This window comes from Erythrolamprus reginae, chromosome 1 (assembly GCF_031021105.1).
Source record: "Erythrolamprus reginae isolate rEryReg1 chromosome 1, rEryReg1.hap1, whole genome shotgun sequence".
Classification (NCBI taxonomy): Eukaryota; Metazoa; Chordata; class Lepidosauria; order Squamata; family Dipsadidae; genus Erythrolamprus; species Erythrolamprus reginae.
The window spans coordinates 204705366-204728750 of NC_091950.1; positions in this window are offsets into that span (position 1 = coordinate 204705366).

Sequence of the window (23385 nt, forward strand, 5' to 3'; positions counted from 1 at the left end):
CTGGCATAATCCTAGACATATTTACTAGGAGGACAAAATAAATATCTGTCTAATGCAATAACAGATTTACTCGTATAAAGTTTGTGTTTAGTGTGCTATACAATGAATGACGTCTACATCCCAAAGAGGAAATGGGCAACACACAGTGCCAAGTGAGTCTTTCAGCTCTCATTTTGTCATTCTCAGAATTTCCCAAAACTACTGTCAAAACATGCACATGAAATTTCCTGTAGGCTTAAAATGCTATTTTGAGGAGAGAAACCTCCAAAACACTCCCTGGATGGGCCTCCACAATTGCCTCCATCTTCTACTATATAGAGAAAGAAAAGTGAGGGGAAGAGAGGAGAGGAGCAGTTGTGGCTGTAGGAAATAATAAGAGCTCAGAAAGCTTAATTGATTAATCAGAATAGAGCTGGAAGGAACTTCAGAGATCTTCTAGTCCAGCCCCCTGCTGTGTTAAAGCTATGTAAGTCTTTCCTATTCAGCTCATGTTTTGCAGCTCTCTCTGTTAGCAGAGTTTTAGATTGTATCTTTCTCAATTTAATCATAGCATTTCTGCACGCAAAACATTTGCTCTACTAAAGAGTTATGGCTTTTCCCAGTCCTGCCTAAATTTGGAAAGTTTGTGTATTTTAGATATGTTGGCAGTGTACAGCTTTCTGCTTTGTGGGAATCTAGGTGTCTAGAGCTGTATTGGATGCAGAGCAGAGATGATTGGTAGGAGCTACTGACTTTGACCTGGATCTGGAGTCTGCATTTACACTGACTTCAGCAGATTTCTCATTTAAAGTGGGCAGGGAAGGCTAGGCCATATAACTTTCACTGGAATTAAAGCCTAATTCTTAACACACCATCACTAATAGTCTTCCCCCCCACCCACCCTTTCCATTTCAGTGTATGAAAATCCCTCATAAAACCTCACAGAAAATAGGACAATCTGTAATTTAATTGCTCTTTAATAGTTTGTTTACTTCAGCATCTGGAATAAATTTTAGCTGGCAGAATGTCATAGATGAAATGCTGGCTGAAGTTTTTATGGGAAATAATTTCCTCTCACAAAAAGGTATCTTCAAATTGGGAACCTGTCTTGCTCCATTCTCAGTTGCTGTCTGCGTGAAATGGATTTCTTCTTTCACATCTCACCCAGGGGTGAAATGCTACTCGTTTGGCCTGGTTTGGGCCTACTGGTGGTGGCGCACTGGCGGCCACTGTTGGTTCGAAGAATCGGTAGTGGCAGCAGCACAAAGCTCTGCCTACCTACCCAGACATTGCTATTTTCTTGTTTTTAACCTCTGCACATGCACAAAGAGTTCTGCGCATGCACAGAGGGTGAAAAAATACAGGCTTCCAAACCGGCAGGGAAAGTAAGTAGATTTCACAGCTGATCTCACCTCTTTAATAACTTGTCACCATTCTTCTATTGTGGAACAAACGACAACAGTGGATGATACTTATATCTTCGGAGAGGGGCGGCATACAAATGTAATAAATAAATAAATAAATAAGTGAGTGAGTGAGTGAGTAAGTAAGTAAGTAAGTAAGTAAGTAAGTAAGTAAGTAAGTAAGTAAGTAAGTAAGTAAGTAAGTAAATCCTTCACACAGAGAGGGGGGAGGTGTCTGTGTCTCTCTCTATGTGTGTGATATTTTTTTTGTCGAGTCACCCAGGTATACCCAAATATGGGTGGAGCATACAGCTTCCTTTTTTGCCTCTCAGCCTCACTAAGGGCCATATTCCAAGGCAGATAAAATTTTTATAGCTGACAACTATAATCTAGAAGTGTAACATATTTTTGCTCATAATGAAAAGGAAGGGAAACTAGTATAGGTCTATTTTGAGCTTAGTATAGATGTATTTCATCAGCCAGCCATACCCTTACTGGGATTTGAACCTGCAGCCTCTGCCTTGTAAGGCAGTGGCCTTAGCCTCGAGACTACAGGCTCTCCTCCTTATCAGCTTGTACCAGGGAAGGGCTATACAGTATGTCATTTTTTTTTTTGTCAAGTCACCCTGTATATCCAAATAGGGGAGTATGGAATTTATAAGATGAGTAAGATAGAAGTATGCTGAAAGAACTCACTACAAGTTTAACACTGTCTCTCAGCCCTAGGTGAGACAAGGACAAACTATTTCTAAAAAAAAAAAGGCAGTGATGAGTCAAGGCAGTCAACACTGAATGGGAGGCTTGCATGTGCACACACACACACACAACCCCCCCCCCCCATATATACCATTATGGAGTTCAGTGTGGCATCTCGGCAGTAGTGAAATTCATTTTTCCCCCTTACTGGTTCTGTGGGTGTGGCTTGGTGGGCGTGGCAGGGGAAGGATACTGTGAAATCTTCCCTCCCTCTCCATTCCTGGGGCCAGCCAGAGGTAATATTTGCTGGTTCTCTGTACTACTCAAAATTTCTGCTACCGGTTCTCCAGAACTTGCTGAATTTCACCCCTGCATTGCCCGTAAAGTCTGTCAAATAAACAAAGTGAAATTCTTCCAGATCTGTAAGAATGACTATAACTCATGTTTTATATCCAAGCTATTATGTTCTCCTTGCTCCCAGATCACAAAAGGCTGTGATTTTTGATAGAATTCCATATTTCAACTTTTTGGACTTTCTCAGATTATGTAAAGTTGACTCACTGTTACCTTCATTTCTGCCCACTCTGAATCAATGCAAACAATGCTATGGAGGGAAGGAGAGAAAAGAGCCAGGATGAGGCAAGAATTCCTGGCAGTGGGGGAAAATGGGCCACCTACAAGCTCTGCAGAACTGAAATATCTCAAGCAAAAAGATCAGCTTGACTGCAATTTCAAATCTAGTGAAGACAGCCAATAATAAATCAACCCAGCCACTTGGAATCAACTGATGGCATGAGAGTGGACAGGTCTGGAGCTGATTGTGAACTGGCACAACAACCCAGCATGGAAGTGCATTACTTTCTCCCACTCCTAAAAAAACCCAGCTTTCCATTGTAAGAAAAGGTACTGTTGAAATACGTTTCTGGCATTGGTGATGGGATCTCATTTTTTCTTCTTTCTCACTCAGTGATTATGCCAAGGATTGCACGCAAGGAGGAAGCCATGCACATAAAAGAAAAAGAGAGAGTACATGGATGTGGAATCAATTAATTTACAGCTGGGGTGCCTTATTAGACTGGCAGTTTGGTTTGCTGGCTAAAGGCTACAATAAACAAATTGAATTGAAATCGAATATGGGCAATTTGGGAAAATATTGACTTTAAAGGAAAGTGTTTCATATTCATCCACAATTTGTGTGTGTTTGTCTCAGGGGTGGGTTCTGGTTTCTCCTGCTGCCATTCGGGGTGCACCGGGTAGGTGCACCTGCATGTGCAGTACTTTAAAGATGCATATGCGCATGCAGAGAAGCTAAATACAGGATGGTGGTGTCTAAGGCACCGCCAGGAGAACTGGCTCTGGCACATGACAGACCTGGGTCATTGCCAGTTCTAGCGATCTAGGCCACCAAGTTACTACCAGTGTTTTAGAACTGGTCCAAATCTCTGGTTTGTCTTCCCTGGCCCTCCTAGGAGTCTACGGAGAGTTAGACAAAAGTCAATGTGAAATTTCCTAATGCAGTGATGGCGAACCTTTTTTTCCTCAGGCGCCGAAAGAATATGAACGCACACTGTCAGGCATGCACGAGTGCCCACACCCATAATTCAATCCCTGGGTAGGGCAGAAACAGCTTCCCCCGTCCACCGGAGGCCCTCTGGAGGCTGGAAAATGCCTGTTACCCAACTTGTGGTGGACCCAGTTGGCTCATGTTTCGCCCTTCCCAGGCTCCAAAGGCTTCCCTGGAGCCAGGGAAGGATAAAAACGCCCTCCCCATCCCACCCAGAGGCTCTTTGGAAGCCAAAAACACCCCCCCAGAGCCTCTGTGCAAGCCAAAAATCAGCTGGCTGGCACACGCAAGAACGTTAGAGCCAAGCTAGGGCAATGGCTCACGTGCCACCAGATATAGCTTTGTGTGCCATCACTGTCCTAATGGGTTAATATATCAGAATAGGTTTATAGGGGGACTTATTTATCTAGTAAACAAAATTTTATTCATGATAGCAGATAGTAAATTATAAGTATGTGAAATGTCTGACACCTCTTGCGGCCAAATTCCTCTTAATGAGTAATACAAAATGTAAGTGTATGTGTATCAATTTTTGTTGACCTCAGTCTCCCAGTGTTTCCTTGGTGGCACTTGGTGACACCTGGTTAGGAGCGCGTCTTCATTAATTAATATCTAGACTATTTTAAAAAATAGACATCCAGGTGGCACAATCTTTTAATTAAGAAACTTTCAGCTGACTATTTATAAATAGCACTTGAGAAACTGTACTATTATTTATCTATTAATAGATATAGTTTGGAGTTGGAGTATTATTGTGGTTAGAATGCTGGATTGGAATTAATGAAAAATTTAGTTCTGACATGGTGAAATTGGAACAACTAAATCTTGGTGAATCTGAAACAACCTATTAGACTGTTATCAAAACTAAAGGTCAGAGGAAAACTGTTATCTCCTGCCCAAAAGAAAGTCCCTTGTGGCTCTTTACATAGAACAGGCGCAAAAAAGGGTCACAAGAAATGTGAATCTTCTTGTCGAGTTCACATTTGGTGCAGAGCAGTAGTTGAAATTCTTTTATAATTACTTCATAGTTTTGTTACTTGTCTGAAGATTTGTGTTCTGGGAAATATATTTTTTGCAGTGTTTTTCTTCAGTAACCAAGAGACCTAGGCAGGGTATTCTAAAATGATGACTGTCACTTAATCAAATTAGACTAGGAGCTTGGTCTTGTTCTTCTTTACCTTACAGGACAGTTGTAAAAGATAAATTCTGGGGGAAGAGAACCTGGCCTGGAATTCTGTCACTGCTCCGGCCTATGATTCCTTCTTGGTTGAAGGATACCAAGGGCTGGAGTGATTAGGGCTGATTACAAAGAGTTCTAGCTCAGGCCCCAATACTGCTGAAAAACTAACTACACACAGTATGTCTAGGATCTTCCACCATAGTCTTCAACTAGGTGCCAGACTGACTTTGGATAGGCACTAGAAGATGGGAAGACTGGTTATGAGCATCATGTATACTTGATGTTCAAATCCTGGACTGCCAACTATACACCGGCAATCTTGTCTTTGGAAACAGAATAAAAGGGGAAAAGAAGACTATAAGGGAGGTGACCTTTTAGCTTCAAAGAGACCAGAGTAGTTCAAATTAAAGCTACTTTCCATTTTCTGACTCCCTGGTCTCCACTCCAATGAGGTCTGCTGAGAAATAAGTCAAAATAAGAGATGGGGTTGATTCATGTGTTTTGTTTTCTTTGCATTTTAATGGATTTAGTCAGCTAAAAATATGATATTGCCTTTTTGTATTTTTTAGACATATACATATATTATCTGGTTTTTTTGGCATGAGGAGGGAGCTAATCATCAAAATTTGTTTTATAGTATACATATCATGGATTCTGAACTCAGTATTTGAGACTTAACCAACTTTGTTGTGACATAATTAATAATTATTTTATTTTATTTCTTGGATTTGTATGCTGCCCCTCTCTGAGGAATTATGGTTAAGCATCCATGGAACTTAAACTGTTCCGAATCTTTTACATATATTATTCAGTTCTAGTCCTTAGGTTGGCCAATGTGTTTTTTCCTTATGTATGAAAAAAGAGCCCCAGGGAATGGGTTGGCTTAGTGGAGCAGCCATCAGGCCAGGCATCTCTTTAGCCACACAGTGAACTCTGCTCAAACTTGTTTAATTTTTCTCTCGGATTTCCTCTGATGAGCCCAAAGCAGAATTTGTAGTCTCACAGTTTGCAGTAGACTCTGGTGGATAGATTTCAATTTGGCAAAAGACATCCGAAAGAGCTTCAAAAGTAGAAGGAGCAGTTGAAGCCACCTTTCCTCAATCTTGGTGTCTGAAATATCTCTTCTTGGATGGTCTTTCCCTTCCTTTCCTTTCTTAGTGTATGATATGCAGTGAAAGAAAATTACATTTTGTTTTTAAAGATTATATCGGGATTGTAGTGCTTCTCCGCCTCAATTCAAATTAATTAACCCTATTATAATTCCTTGGCGGGCAAAGCTTTTAGTGCTCCCTCACCACCCATTGCTTTGAAACTGCCATGCACCTGGAAGCCATCAGGGGGCAGCTGTGACCAGAAAAGAGTGAAACCAGAAGTAGGAAAACGCAGGAAGAGCCGAGAAAGGAGGAGGACGGCAGACGTGAAACTATCAAAGACAGAAACAGTGCAAATAAGGAACAAAGGTAAACACGCTGTGTGAGGCAGTCTGCAGAAGTACTGTGGATAGGGAGGGAGGGAGGGAAAGAAGTGAACACGATATTGTTAGCCGGAGAATGTATTAGAAGAAAGGAATTAAACACTAGTGCGCTTGGAAAGAAAGAAAGGAGAAAAAGAAAAGAAAATTGGGGGGTGGGTGGGGGAGAAAAAGCTTTGAACCCAAGCAAGTCAATTTAATGTGGCCAAATCTAAAGGTGTCAATATTATCTCTCATTCTTTCCTCCATTTCCCCCCCTTTTCCTTTCTTAAAGCTCGCTCTGATTCAGCCGAGGCTTTCAAAGTGCACTTCTTCCCAGCCACCCTCTTGGTTCCAGCAGGTTTAACTTCATTAAAGGGTTCCTCCGGCTGCTTTCATGTTTGCTCGGAGTCCTACTGGGTGGCTACATTAAGCGAGGGCGGGGGGAGCCCACAGTAGGATGATGGTAAACGGATGTTTTACACCACACCAGTGAATGGAATGCCTGGGCGGGCAAAGAAGAGGGCCTCGCAGAGGAGCTGGGGTCTTTGGCAGCTATTAATTACGCTCCAGACACGAGGCCCAGAGCCTCGGCGAGAAATAGCTTTAGGATTTGAAACGTAGCCGAACAAGAAGCTCAGCAAATTGAATTCTTGAGGAAGAAGCAGCCCCGTGCCGTCTGCCGCTGACCTCTCTTGCGATAAGGGATCTAAATGGAGGGTGTTTCCCTCTTACTTCCCATACTTATTATGCAGCTGCAGCAGCAGCTACTGCTGGCTGCCTCAAAGCTTTGTCATCGGACCTTTACTTTATCTTTTCCCCTCGACCCTCCTTCTCCTTTTTGCAGACTTTGGGTGAGTGAGTAAGGTTTTCTTCCTCACCTTTCTTGCAAGAGAGGAATGCAGTGGGGATGGAAAGTCCTCCCCTTAAGAATGAAATCCAAGAATGGGCAGAGGACCTGAGGAAATTAGATCAGCGCATTAACAAACATCCCCACCACCACACGTCTTTTGTTCTATTTATTTATTTATTTATTTATTTATTTATTTATTTATTTATTTATTTATTTATTTGTCAAACAAGTATAGTATTACAGTACATATTAACATAACATAAGTAGAATGTAGTAATAGAAAGGATAATAAGACAGTAGGACAGGAACATTAGGTACATAAGTGCACTTATGCATGCCCCTTATAGACCTCTTAGAAAAGGGGAGAGGTCAATTGTAGATAATGTAAGGTTGAAGATTTTGGGGTTGGGGGAAGCAACAACAGAGTCAGGTAATGAGTTCCAGGCTGTGACCACTCTATTGCTGAAATCATATTTTCTGCAGTCAAATTTGGAGCGATTTACATTCAGTTTGTATCTATTACGTGTTCTTGTGTTGTTGTTGTTAAAGGTGAAGTAGTCACTGACAGGGCGTACATTATGATGTATGATTTTATGAACAACAGTTAAATCAGTTCGGAGATGACGTAGTTGTAAATTTTCTAGGTTTAGTATTTGAAGTCTGGAGGAGTAGGGTAATTTGTTACGTGAGGAGGAGTGAAGGACTCTTCTTGTGAAGTATTTCTGGACTCCTTCGATTGTATTAATATCTGATATGCAGTGTGGATTCCACACAGGTGAGCTATATTTTAGAATAGGTCTGACGAATGTTTTCTATGCTCTGGTTAATAAATCAGTGTTTCTAGAGAAGAAGCTACGTAAGATTAGGTTTACAATTCTTAATGCAACAAAACTTTCTAATAGACTTTTTGCTTGTTGTTTATTTTACTATTTTAAAGGGATAGTTTCATCCTCATTATTGCCTTGTTAAGACCAAAGATCTTTTGAACATGTACATTAAGCACGTGCACATGAATGGTCATTTGAACATGTGCACTAACCACATGTACACAAAGGGTTATTCATACACAAGCTACCAATTTGTTGCAGCACAGCTTCTAGAATATATTTATGAACTTGCAATGCCCAGATTTTATTTTTTTTAAGCAATAGATATTTAAGCATGACAGCAAACACTCTTACTCTGATGTAGAGCAGATTAAGGTAAAGTCTGCTTTGAGTTGAGATTGACTCCTGGCATCTTTATGAATTCATCCATGAGGTAGTCTTAGCAACAAGAGAATACTGCCTGGCCCCTTTTGCCTTCTAGGCTATTTCTCCCCCAATTAATTTTATGCTATGGGATTGTCTGACAGCCTCTGTCCAGATTTGATATTATTTGTGTACACATTTTTAAAAATGCAATGCAAAAGAAAGTGGAATCCAGCAATTGGGAAGGCATAATTAATTAGTAATATAAATAAACAACATTCCTCTGAAGTTTGAGTGTAATCACTTTTAGAATGTAACTAATTTTGTATGGGGTCTAGCCTAAGGACTGACTCATTGGAAGAAATTATACTACTTCAGCAGTCTTGACAGATGATAATCTAACTGCTGCTTCAAAAGATCCATTAGGGTTGAGTTTGCCACCTCTAAGGCAAGCTGTGTTATGTTCACACTGCTTGAACTAATAAGACATATCTTAGTGTTTACTAAACTTCACTTTCTATTTGCAGGTGCTGTTATATGTCTCTTTCTCTGGAGCAGTCAAGAATAAGCTTTTTCCATAGTCTGCAAAAAGTCATCCAAATCTTTGGAGATGTTTACCATTTGTTTCATGTATAGTTTCAGCAAAGCAATCCTACCTTTTAGGTCTAGTGTTGCAGCGAGATAGAGTAATCTTGTCTGATTGGTTGGAGGACCCCAGAAGGCAGCGACCAAATACTGCACAATAAATTGTCTTCAGTCCATTGGACCTTTACATATGAAATGGGAGGAGTGATACATAGTCTGTTGCTTCAAGATGGGAAAAATCTCAAGCTGATCCTGTCAGGATTTGATGGAAAATACCATCAGTGACAGGACAATTAAAGTGTTAAGGGAAGCTATTATGAAGTTTATTGAAGAACAACTTGCTTAAGAAAAGCCAACATGACTTCTGTAAGTTTAAATCTCTTATTAATTTCCTAGACTTTTTTTGTGTGCCCACAAACATCTATTATTGACTTAATAAATACAGCATGGATCTCCCATTGCTTTTCTTTATATGGACCACTACATCATATGTAAAAGCTTTTGAGAACTATCACATATACTAAGTATCAGTAACATGGCAACTGTGGACACCATAACACAGACATCCCTCCCAATATTGTTTCTACAGTGCAGTGGTACCTCTACTTACAAACTTAATTCGTTCCGTGACCAGGTTTTTAAGTAGAAAAGTTTGTAAGAAGAAGCAATTTTTCCCATAGGAATCAATGCAAAAGCAAATAATATGTGCGATTGGGGAAACCACAGGGAGGGTGGAGGCCCTGTTTCCTACCAGGAGATTCCTAGAGAGGCCCCACAGAGGCTTCTCCCCACCTTTTCCGGTCCTGTTTCCTCCCAGGAGATTCCTAGAGAGGCCTCATGGAAACTTCTCCCTACCTTTTCCTGTCCTGTTTGCTCCCAGGAGATTCCTAGAGAGGCCCCACAGAGGCTTCTCCCTGCCTTTTCCAGCCCTGTTTCCTCCCAGGAGATTCCTAGAGAGGCCCCACGGAAACTTCTCCCTGCCCTTTCTGGTTACAGTTTCAGAGGCTCGGGTTTGTAATTGGAAAATGGTTCTTGAGAAGAGGCAAAAAAAATCTGGAACACCCGATTCTTATCTAAAAAAGTTCATAAGTAGAGGTGTTTGTAGGTAGAGGTACCACTGTACCCTTAAAAAACCTCACCTCTTTTATATTTATTCATCATTTAAATGGCTGAAATTTTGTGATATCACCAACAATTTTAAACTTCTTGGGTTCTCATGTGGCCTCAAGTAACACTACCAAAAATCATGGTTGATTTACTACTTTTATATGATTTAAGACAACTTGTTTTATTATGGTGACAGTAAAAACCAACATCTATAGAACCCATACCGACTATTAATTAGTTTGTACCAGATTAGAAACTCTTGGTAAATTATACTTAGACTTCAAAATGCTTATGGCAAAGACTGTCAGCAAAGGTTTTTGGAAATCTTAGCAGCTATGACACAAAAGAATGGGTGCTCTCATATCTTGGCAATGAAGAATAGGAAGAAATGAGTATTTTGGAGAGATATATAAAGTGTGGATTCTTAAGGATCTCTATTGTGACCAGTGTTTTAAACATGGTTTATATATTACTTGAGATTAGTACAGCACAGCGAGCTAAAATATGAACAGTAAATTTCTTAGTAACACCAAATTCTTCAGCTATATGGGATTATGAAGAGTTCCAAAATAGGTCTGTCTTAATGCATTTTATAATGAAAAATGCAATTCAGTTGAGACAGCTACAAACATGGATATATGGGATAAAACATCCAAATATCACATATACTATTTGTGGTTGTAGGGTGATTTTATCTGACAAAAAAGAAATCTTGATATAGAGTATAATACCATGAAAATGTGAAGTCACTATGTAACAGGTATACAAAAAGGATCTATTCCACACTACAAAAAAAATTGAAAGAGAGTGAAAAAACTGTCACTTTAGTAATGTTATTAAATAAATGTATGATGGAATCTCCGTGGAAATATTGTATAGACTTATAGTCATTGCATGTCAGCAAGATCATCATAGAAATGGAAATGGTGCAGTAAAAGGCATCCAAAATTATTAGATCCCTCTATCCTTAAAAAAAACACACCTAGTGTTGGATTAGAAAGAAGATACATAATGGTGATGAAGGTGAACAAATTGTATAAAATCACACACTGCATATAAATACTTGAAATCATTTCTCTCAGTCCCAAAGTATTATAATTCGGAGTTAATCATTAAATGTTCATGTAAGTTCAGGACCACCACAAAAATGTAGTCTTATACACCGAATGTAGTTCCGCCCACTCATTGCCCCCCACCCTTTGACCTCTGCCTCCCAGCAATTTGCCTCTTTGCAGCAAACAGTGCACAGCCTGATTAGCATAAGTATTTGATTGTCGTCCTCCCAATCATCAGCTGTTTCAGGCTGCAGTCAGTCAGTAATAAACTATGGTAATCCCTGCAGCCTGAAACTATTAGCTGCTTGTGCTGACCAGGCTGTGCTAAAATTGAAAGTGAAACTGAAATGGGCTGTTTGCTGCAAGGAGGCAAATTGCTGGGAGATAGAAACAGCAGGCAGAATTTTATTTTCTGTGCTGAAATAGAAAGTGGCTGTTTATTGCAAGGAGGCAAGTCAATAACTATAAATACCTATAGAATGTTCAAGTTATTAGAGTTATTTTTAAAGACTGTTTTATTTTTGTTCTAAACTTAACAAATTTAAGAAGCGTTTTAAAATAAATGCTTGATCTGAAGAAGCCCTGAAGAAGTATCTTCTTTTAAATAGCAGAGAATAACGTATACTTCAAGAAAGCCACATACATTTTAACAATATTTGTGCAAGTATAGTCTGAAATGTAACAGTGTCCTAAGATAAGGCAGCTGAGTTAAACCCAGACTTAGTCATGTTTGAAGTAGATCTATTTAAATAATTGGGATGAGTTAGTATGACTACATTTAAGAAAAATTTCTGGCATTAGTATACTGTACTGCCATAATGTACATTTCTCCAATTCTTTGCTATTTCTATGGGTCAGGCACACATACACAGAACTGTACTGTTTGCTGTTTGCCGCAAGGAGGCAAATTGCTGAGAGGAAGAAGCAGATTTCCCCCCTTGTTTTCCACCCCAAAAGCTAGGTATGTCTTATATTTCGAAGCATCTTATATTCTGAAAAATATAGTATTTTGTCTTGCACTCTCATAGAATGAAACAAAACATTTATTTCTGATTATCCAAACACTATGCTTCCATTTGTACAGCCTAACATTGGCTTAGGTTTCTGGTTTGTTTGTGGGATTTTTTAGATACATTGCCCACTGATTGCACTTCAACTTATGAATCATTAAGACACCTAAATGAGCTGCATCCAAGTCAGATTATCCTCAATTTATATGTATTTGAGTTGTTGTTATTTTTTTTAACTTTGGTGGAGGGGGAGGAGAGGAAAGGGCAATCATTGGTAAAATATTTATCTTTCTGTTCAATGTCATTTTGTTTGTTTTAGTTTAGTATTCCCACTAAAGAGATCCTTTGGCATCTGCCTCTTATAATGTCCCTGTCCTTTATAATGTCCCTTATAATCTGCCTCTTATAAAGTCCCTTCCAAATTTGCATTGTCTGCATATCTGATAAACTACCTCTCTCCATCCTCCTTCAAATTATTTTTAAATGGCCTACAAGAGGACCTTTTGACTTTCTACTCCACACTTCTCTCAAGGCTGATGCTGAGCATATAATAAACACTGATTAGGTGCACTTTATTAACAACCATGTATGATATATTGCTCCAGCAGGTGGCAGCACCTGGTTAATCCTGTCTGTACTCATGTACATGCTAATCATTTCCATGCCAGTTGCCAAGCAAAATGGCCTAAATGTGCCTGTAGAATCACCAGAAGCCAAACTGTAGGGAACTTCACATTTATGATGGATTATATGGACTGGCCCCATGTCATCCCATAAACTTCACAGCTAAATTAGCATTTGAAACCAAGGCTCTACTTGACATTCAAATGTTCTACCATACTGGCTAGACCAGTGATGGTGAACTTTTTTCCCCTCAGGTGCCAAAAGTGCTTGTGTGCCCACACCCATAATTTAATGCCCTCCATGTGCCCTGATCCTGTGCATGCACACATGATTCACACTGCCCCAACCCCATGTATTTCCAATGGTATGCCCGGTTTTCATGCTCTCCAGGCCCCAGATGCTTTCTTAGAGCCTGAGGAGGGCAAAAGTATCCTCACCCACAGGCCCTCTGGAGGCCAAAAATGGGCTTCCAGAGCCTCCACACGAGTCAAAGATCTGATGGAGATGAGTTAGGGTAAGAGCTTGCATGCCAGCAGATATAGCTCCCTGTGCCATGGGACTAGACAATTGTTATTTTTATACTGTATGAGAAAAAGGTTATTATAAGTCAATTCCCATCTTAACCAGTAAAGTACTGAAGGATAAGGCTATTAGTTTTTAATGTTTAAAGCAAGGAAATATAAATTACTTGTTATTGAAATAGCTCTTGACATTTCCACTTTTCCCCATTCTCACACCCATTTAGTAGTGGTCAGCTTTAAAAATCTCAAGCTTCTTATGTTCTTGCCCAAACCAGCAGCAATCTTTAGCATTTGTTAGGTAGTACCCAGATACAAAGGCTATATTTCTACCCAACTTCTTTTACTAGTTATTTTGCCCTCAAGTCAGAAATCCTGATAGATTCCGGTTAACAGACTTTTCACACTGGGGCTGGTACCATTCAAAAGGATGTGTCTCAGAGAAAGGAATAGAATACATTGCTCACAATATGAAGTTTTCAAGTAAAAAGCTAATAATTTAATAATCTATTCTAATTTAAATAGAGCCAGTGTGTTGTAGTGGTTAAAGCATCAAGCTAGAAACTGGAAGACTGAGTTCAAGTCCCACGTTAGACACAAAGCTAGCTGGCTGATCTTGAGCCAATCACTCTCTCTCTCAGCCCTAAGAAAGAGGCAAAAACAAACAGCTTCTGAACTAACAACCTGACTCAAAGGTGTTGGTGTGCATGGGGGCAAGCATTCCATCTTATACAAAAACATTGAAGTCTTTGTAATCATACCCTATTCAGATGGATTTTTTCTTCTTCAGTGAACTCAACTACAGTTGAAATGGATGGCAAATAGGACTCCCCCACTTTATCTTTCCAACAGTTTCACATCCTCAGAAGCTTGGAGCCCATTCACCATGTGCATAGTGTATGTAAAAGGCAGAAAGTTAAAGATATGTCTAATGTTTATGCAACACATTGCTTGAAAACGATTGTGGAAGCTATGAGGCACAGGCAAGCAAGCGCATTGAGAATAAGCCCAGAAAGAAAAGAAATGGCAATAAATATGTTCTGAGAACAACATTCACAATTTATGCTGGCTTTGTTGCAGTAATTCTTAGAAAAACAACATGTTCCTTTTTATATGTATTTAGTTCTGTTTCTCACTATGTTTCACATTCCCTCCACCACCCCCAGCCATCGTAGGAGGCAGCTCTCCTCATTTCAAGTCCAGAGACAGAAAACTAAGGCCAGAAGGTCTGTGAAGTATTTTATATTTATTTTTCTGCCAGCAATTCTGTTATGAACACTGCCATACAATAGATTCCTAAATCAAATTATTACAGAGGTATTTCATTTCCTCCCAGCCTGAAACTCAACAAATAAATTTACCCTCTCCTTCCTTCTTTCCTTCCTTCCTTCCTTCCTTCCTTCCCTCCCTCCCTCCCTCCCTCCCTCCCTCCCTCTATGTTTAATAAGCCAGAAAATGCATGAAAATGCCATGTGCAATCTCCTCATCACATTGAGCAATGCTTTAGTTTGCAGTCTTTCACCTTGCAAGCATACATATTTTACAATATATTTACATCCTACTAGAATCACATATTGCATGGTTCTAAGTGGTCTTAATTTCATAAACACAATTAGAAAAGGCTGTGAAACACAGCAGGAGGGCCAATGTGTTCTACAGTGACATTCACTGCAATTTGAATAAGGGGGCAAACAGTTCTTTTAAAGAAAAAAAGAGCCTTCAAAGTGCTTTCATAAAGCTTTAACCTCTTTGTGTTCATTGGAATGTAAGGTGATTCCTACAGGATCAATCTAAGGGTCTCTCATATCCAGCACTTGAGAAGATTCAGACAGGATGATGTAGCACTCTTCAAATGCTTGAAAGACAACACACCAGAATTTTCTTCTATTATCCCAGAGTGCAATACGGAAATAATAAATTTAAATCTCAGGAAGGAAAATTCAGGCTGAACATTTGGGGGGGGGGGGGGGCGGCATCCTAAGAATCACAGCTGTTGGATAATGGAACCAATTACCCAGGAAGATGGTGGTCTCCATTGAATGTTTCTGTGGAAATTAAACATCCATTTGCCTGGGATGTGTTAACTGGGATTAATGCACTGAGCAGAAGGTTAGATGGACCTTATAACAATATGATGTCATGGTCCCATCATGTCTAAAGCAGTGGTTACCTAGATTATTGGGTGGGTGGGGCACAAAAATGTTTATTATCTTCTTTAACTATGTTCAAGGATAGGTATGAAACCCATAATTAAATCCAGCTAAATTTATCATCACCAACAAATATAAAGAACACGAATAAGAAAATATTCCTGCTTCTTGACTTCTAAGATGGCAAGCTAAACCACAAGTTTATTGTACAATTAGTCTTAATCAAAATTAAAGCCAAAAGAAAACACATTTAGAAACAAAAGCAATAATCTTGTTCAGATTATTTTAGACTACTTTTTGGGTAAACAAACTATAGAATTTGTCATTGGCCTTTTTTTTTTTTTTAAAAAAATGTATTTTAGTATTATATAGAATTATCACCAAAAATTATTAATCATGGAGTGTGTATATACCCTGCTCAGAATTTTGCCTATGCCATGACATGTGATAACAGCAGAGCAACCAAACCTAAAAATGTCTGTAGATCAAAGCAGAAAAGACAAGGATACCATTGTAGGAAAGCAGACGTAGTTCCAAAAAAGATTAAGCCTTTGGGGAAATTTCAAAGGTCAATTTGCAGTCATTCATTGTGGTTGGGAAAGCAACTTTGAGAAGAATATGAAAATATATAGAATAACAGAGTTAGAAAGAACTTTGGAGGTCTTCTAGTCCAAGCAGGAGGTTGGACTGAGCAGGGTATATACACACTCCATGATTAATAATTTTTGGTGATAATTCTATATAATACTAAAATACATTTTTTTTTTAAAAAAGGCCAACGACAAATTCTATAGTTTGTTTACCCAAAAAGTAGTCTAAAATAATCTGAACAAGAGGCTGTTCACCGGTTTAGACAAATGGTTATCCAACATAATTTTAAAAATTTCCAGTGTTGGAGCACTCACAACTTCTGAAGGCAAGCTGTTCCACTGATTAATTGTTCTGTCAGGAAATTTCTCCTTAGTTCTAAGTTGCTACTCTCCTTGATTAGTTTCAACCCATTGCTTCTTCTTCTACTCTCAGGTGCTTTGGAGAACAGCCTGGCTCCCTCTTTTTTGTGGCAACCCTGAGAAATTGAAACATTGCTATCAATGTCTCTCCTAGTCCTTCTTTTCATTAAACTAGACATACCCAGTTCCTGCTAACACTCTTCATATGTTTTAGCCTCCAGTCTCCTAACTATCCTTGTTGCTGTTCTCTGCACTCCTTCTAGAGTCTCAGCATCCTTTTTACAGCATGGTGACCAAATCTGAATGCAGTATTCCAAGTATGACTTTACCAAGGCATTATAAAGTGGTTTTAACACTTCATGTGGTTTTGATTCTATTCCTCTATTAATGCAGCCTAGAACTCTTTTGTCTTTTTTCACAGCTGCTCTACACTGCTGGCTCATATTTAAATGAATCCTAGATTTTTCTCACCCTTACTACTGTTGAGCAAAGTATCACATATATTGTACCTGTACATTTTTTTTCTTGTCTAATGTATGTTCTGTCGAGCTCTCTGGTAGAATCCCCCCAAAAATGCACATATACAATTTCAGACACACACACGTTTGAAAATTCAAAACAATGTTCTTTATAATGAAAATTCACTTAAACCAAGCCCTCTTTTGGTATAGCAAAGAGCACTCGTCTCCAAACAAACTGGTAATTTGTACAAGTCCCTTATCAGTTCTGTGATACTTAGCTTGCAGCTGTGAGGCAATTCACAGTCCTTCTTCTTTCACAAAGTGAAACACACTTTAGTTTAGTTTAGTTTATTGGATTTGTATGCCGCCCCTCTCCGCAGACTTTGCCCTGGTTTAGTTTCAAAGTGGGGAAAAATCAGCACACAAAAGGTCAAAGTCAGTAAAGCAGTCATGAAATACAACGATCAGATAATCCTCCACAATGGCCAAACCCACAGGCTGCTATTTATAGCAGCCTCACTAATTACCACAGCCCCACCCAACCTCATTTTCTTTGATAATAATCTCTCAGTTGTTGTTGCCTATGCATCGCTCTCCACATGCATGGCTGTATCATTAACTCTTGTTCTGAATCCAAGGAGGAACTAGATAATTGATCTCCTTATGAGCTGTCTGCCCCACTCTCCTCCTCCCTGTCACTCATGTCTTCTTGGTCAGAGGAGCCTTCATCATCAGATTCCACCGGGGGCAAAACAGGCCTGCAGCATGTGGATTACCCCACATCCACAGTCCTTGGGGCAGGAGCTGGGCCAGAGCTAACCACAACAATGTAGAACCTTACTCTTTTCACCATTGAATTTCATTTTGTTAGATAGCGCCCAATGTTCAAGTCTGTCAAGATCCTTCTTGAGCCTATCTTCTGGAGTGTTGGCTATTCCTGTCAGCTTGGTGTCATCTGCAAATTTGATGAACTTCCTGTCTATCTCCTCATCCAAGTCATTGATGAAGATGTTGAAGAGTATTGGGTCTAAAACAGCATTGGGGTACTCCACTGCATACTTCCCTCCTTGAAGATTGAGCACTACAGTTTCATTGAGCACTACACATTGAGTATAGTTGGCCAGCCAGTTTCGAAACCATCTGGTGGTGTTGCTGTCTAACCCACATTTATCGATTTTTTTTCTAGTAGTAGGTTATGGTCTTCTTTATCAAATGCCTTACTGAAGTCCAAGTAAATTATATCAATAGCATTCCTCTGGTCCACTAATTTTGTCACTTTGTCAAATAATGCAATAAAATAGTCTGGCATAAACTGTTTTTGACAAAAGCATGTTGGCTTTTGGTTATCACTTACTTTGCTTCTAGGTATTCATTGATTCATTGCTTGATTATCTTTTCCAGAATCTTCCCTAGTGTTGAGGTAAGGGTGATATGTCTGTTTCCTGGATCTATTTTTTCCCCTTTTTTGAAGATGTATCAGCTTTTTTCCAGTCTTCTGGCAGTTCCCCGGTGGTCTAGAATCTTTGAAAGATATAATTCAGTGGTTCTGATATCTCATCTGCCAGTTCCTTGAGAATCTAGGGATGGAGGATTAAGATGGAGGATTCAGGTTTTTTTGTGCCATATGTTATTAATCATTGGCGTATTTCTAGCCAAGTGAAAACAGGTATTTTTAGCCGAGAGGTACAGTATTTTTAGAAAAGTGAAACCAGCGGGCTATGTGACGATATGGAAGATCTACAGAATACTTTGCTCCCTTTCCTGGTGGTGGGCTACCAGATTTGGGATACAGAAATACAGATAATCACTAGATGGCACCAAAACAAGTAAGCCCAGTGTAGGGTGATTATTGTTGTTTTGCCTATCTATGGACTGAAAGAGGAAAGAAAGAACCATGTGTAAAGATGCCCCCTGTTGCCATGTGCAGCATTCATGAGGCAGGATTATGCCTGCTCTGTTTTTCACTAAAGTGCAAATACCAAAAGTCTTAGAAAACTGCTCTAATAAAAAGATAAAGAAAACACTGAATCTTTCCTCCCAATCACAAATATAAATGATTTTAGTAGCTTATCACCTTATCTTTAAGTATAAAAAATGATCTCTTCTTTCCGTATCTTATCTCTTATCTATAAACAAATCTTTAAAATCTTGCCATTCAGCCCTGATCAACAAAAGTCCATTAAGCATTACCAGAGATAACAGTGAATCTATTTTAACCCTGATCAAATCAGCCAATGTTAAATCCCTTCCCTTTACTTTTAACAACCTTTAATCCCTTGAAATAATGTCCTAGAACTTGATTTCTTTTCATTTTTTATTGTCCCCTTCTCACAAATCTCTTCAAAGCTTTAACAAGTGTCTTTTGTAAATCCAACATAGGAGCATTATCAAGGTCACTCTTTTTGGTTATTTGTATATCCCTTTTAATTATGAAAGTATCAGCCAATTTCATTTGTATATCCATTGAAGATATTGTTTGATGTGCAGATAAGCTTTTTGAAGCCAAACATACTGGGGGGAAAACATTATTAGTGTTAGAAGATATTGCCCGCAGAAGGCAATGCTTTCTGGCATTTTCAATTTAAAGAATGCCAGATTGCAAAGTGGGGAAGAGCCTCTTTAGTCAAAGACTTTGGAGACCCACTGCCAACAGAATCCTGGCTACAGGGAGCTGCCGTCTGGCTCAGGATAAGGCTGTAACACCAGCTGTTCAAGGATAGCATATTAATGCTCATAAAATTCTTCATAGCTCTAACTTGTCCTCTGAGGCTTCTCTTGGGTATTGCATTGTCTAGCTATTTTTTTCCTGCCTCTTTACAACAATAATTCATCATCTTCACAAGAGAAGCAAACAGGGGTTCATTTTCAGGTTGCAGCAAACAACATCGCAGGCTTCTGCGCCTTTATCAGCTGTATTTCAGTGAGAATTCACAAGGTGATGTCTCCTCCGTTGCTGCATTGCCAGGCTAGAGAAGTCTTGTCCTGTTCTATTCCAGCCTTTTACAAAACTGTTAAAGTCACAGCAACCTTGCCAGAAATAAAGATTGCTATTTCAGATGGCAAGAAAGATTTTGCAAGAGAATTAGGGAAAGCAATGAATCAGTTGAGGAGGCAAGTTCATTATACAGTATCTTGCCTGGTCAAGGAGAAGAATCTCACATACCCAAGCAGGAAGGACTAGGTTATATTTAGAGGAAGATTAAAATGTTACTGCTGACAAAGCAGAGTTATTGGAAATGTTTTTATTTAGTAAAAACTGATTTCTGAAACAAGGTGGTAGAGCGGCTATGTGCATTTCATGCAGGAACTTTACTTTGCTTTGACTCAACTTTGGACGAGTCTGCTCTGTTCCAGCAAATAGCCTGAATCTGAAAGGACAAAGTCAGGAAAGCTAAGGTGCAGAATGAACTAACAAATGTTGATGTTGATGTTGATGTTGTTGATAATGATCATAATGATGATAATAATGATAATGATGATGATGATGATGATGATAATAATAATAATAATAATAATAATAATAAAAAGATATTATTAGTAGTAGTTCTTTCAATGTGTAAAAACAAAGAAAAAATTCAAGGAAATGTCCACTAACGTCCACTAATGAGAAAAAGGATGGGACAGGTAACAGGAAGAAGGGGGGCAAGGAGGGGACAGATAACAGAAAGAAAGTAGAACTACTTAATTCGTTTTTGCATCAGTGTTTTATACAAAAGGGGCAAAATGGACCAACCTATCAAAAGCAGTAGGAGATAGAATATTGTACAAGTCAAAATAAGCAAGTAAATGTCAAGAAATCACCTATCCACTCTAAGCGAGTTTAAATCACTAGGAACAAATGGATTGTATTCTGGGGCCCTAAAAGAGCTGGCAGACATGATCTCAAAACCACTGAACTATATTTTTCAGAGAGGCTCACTATCCAGAACGATCTTAATAGATTTGAATGCTAGGTCCTATTTAAAAAATGCAATTCAGTGGTGAGAAAAGTAAGGTCTTACACTTAGGCAAGAAAACCCACATACAGTGGTACCCCTACTTAAGAACTTTTCTAGATAAGAACCGGGTGTTCAAGATTTTTTTTGCCTCTACTTAAGAACCATTTTCTACTTAAGAACCTGAGCCAGGAAAAGGCTTTTGCAGTCAGGAGTGAACGAAGCATTTTCCTTTCACTGGGCGCTTGGAGAGGGAATAAATCTCTGCCAGTGCCCAGAGAAAAGAAATGCTCCCTTCATTCTGGGCAGCGGAGGAGTCACCACAGCGAAGGAAAGGCACCGGCTATAAAGCGAGCGAGCGAGAGGAGAGGGGAGCCCTTCAGCATGGGAAGGAAGAGGCAGCAGGTAGCAGCAGCAGCCAGTGTATGGGAGGCAGCCTCCTGCTGGGTGTATTGGAGGTACATGCTCCTCCTTGCTGCCTCAGAGTCCCTCTTTTTTTTTAAGCCTTAAAGTTTAAGGATTTTTTTTATTCCCCTCCCCTCACCTTCTTCCTTCGGCAGTGACTGTCCTCCTCTTCTTCTTCCTCCTCCTCTTCCCATCCAAATTCTGAGCTTTTATTTCTTTCCTAATGGGTTTGCACACATTATTTGCTTTTACATTGATTCCTATGGAAAAAATTGCTTCTACTTAAGAAGTCTGGTCATGGAACGAATTAAGTTATTAAGTACAGGTACCACTGTACACAGGTATAGAAATAGGTGGTACCTGCCTCAACAGCAATGACTATAAAAGGAATCTAGTCCTATGAGCCAGCAGCTCCAATCCAATGGAGTCCTAGGCTGCACCAACAGACGGATAATATCAATATCATGTGAAATGTCAATGCCACTTTATACTGCACTAGTAAGAACATCCTTGGAATACTGCATCCAGTTTTGGTCAGTATAATACAAAAAAAAAGATGTTGACAGTTGAAAAAAATGGAGAGAAGAGCCACAAACATTAGGGGATTGGAGACTAAAGCATATGATAAATAGTTGAAGGAACTGGGTATGTGTGAGAATTGGGGTGAAATGATAGCAATCTTCCAGTACTTGAAGGCAGGAGTGGGTTCCAGATTTTTTTGGGAGTGTGTCTTTCCCCTTCTCTGTGGGTGTGGGTTAATTTTGTGGGTGTGGCTTGGTGATTATGTAACTGGGTGGGAGTGGTTTGGCAGTTGTGCCTGGGCGGGAGTGCCTTTGCAGTCATGTGACTGGGTGGGGTGTATTGGTGATCATCTGACTGGGTGGACGCGACCAACTTGATGTCACTCATGTCAAGAGTTAGGGTTATGGTTATGGTTAGGGTGCCTGGCCTCTCCTAGCTTCAAAGGCCTCAATGAGATACAATTTCCCTACCTATTTACTACTACTGAACATCCAAAATATACTATTTAATCCTATGTATATATGCCATATGTGTACATACATATTATACAGAGACACACAAAAATATACATTATCTACTATATATACCGTATGTGTATGTGTACACATATAAACACACACACGCACACACATACATATCTCTTCTAAAACCATACACATTCAACCCTACTTACTGCATTTGGAAAAACACATCCAAATCCACATTCTGCCACACATTTAACCATAACTTCTGTACATTAGAACGTTACACATGCCTTCAGATGTACTTCTCTAGTTTGCACATGAATGTTAGAGACAAGAGATGTTATGGATTGAATAAAATGTGGTGACACTTATTTTAACAACACTCCTGCTTAGCAACCAAAATTTTGGACTCAATTGTATTCATAAGTCAAGAACTATCTCTGTCTTCCTCTGCATGGCAGCCTTGTCCTAGTAAACTCCTCTTTTCTGGCAATTTTCCTCTCTGTTAGAGGCACCAAAATAATTACATTGCAAACAATGTAAAGTTTCTTGTTGCATCAAGGGGTTGGACTAAATGACCTCAGAGATGTCTTCCAGAAAATTACTTGGCAGTAAAGCTACTCTCTTTCAGTGGGATTTACTCTTAATAGATACACATGATTGTAGGTAGGTAGATTAGCTTCGTTGTGGGGGAAAGAGAGTGGAGTGGGCGGGGGCCTTTGGAACTAAAAGCACGCAAGAGAGAAGGGGAAAGACACACTCTGCATTCTCCAAGCCTTCCCTGAGCTGGGAAATCAGAATATGCACATGCTCAGAATAAAAATAAAATAAAAAAATAAAATAAAATTTAATTTAAAAAAAAATTAAAAAAGAAAGCTGAAAACAAGGTGGCAACCACATGGACAGTGCTTGGAAACTTGGCTTCTGCACATGCTCAGAAGAAAACATTTAAAAATAAAATTAAAAATAATTTAAAAAAGAAAAAAGAAGCCAAAAACAAAATGATGACCACGTGCACAGTGCTGGAAACACTGCTTCTGCACATACTCAGAAAAAAAGTAAAATAAAAAATAAAATTCAAAAAAATTCAGAAAGAAAGAAAGAAAAGAAAAGAGAATGCCAAAAACAAGATGGGGTCCACATGCTGGAAATTCAGCTTCTGCACGTGCTCAGAAGAAAAATAAAATAAAAAATAAAATTCAAAAAAATAAAATTCAAAAAATTCAAGAAAGAAAGAAAGAAAGAAAGAAAGAAAGAGAAAGAAAGAAAGAAACAAGATAGCAA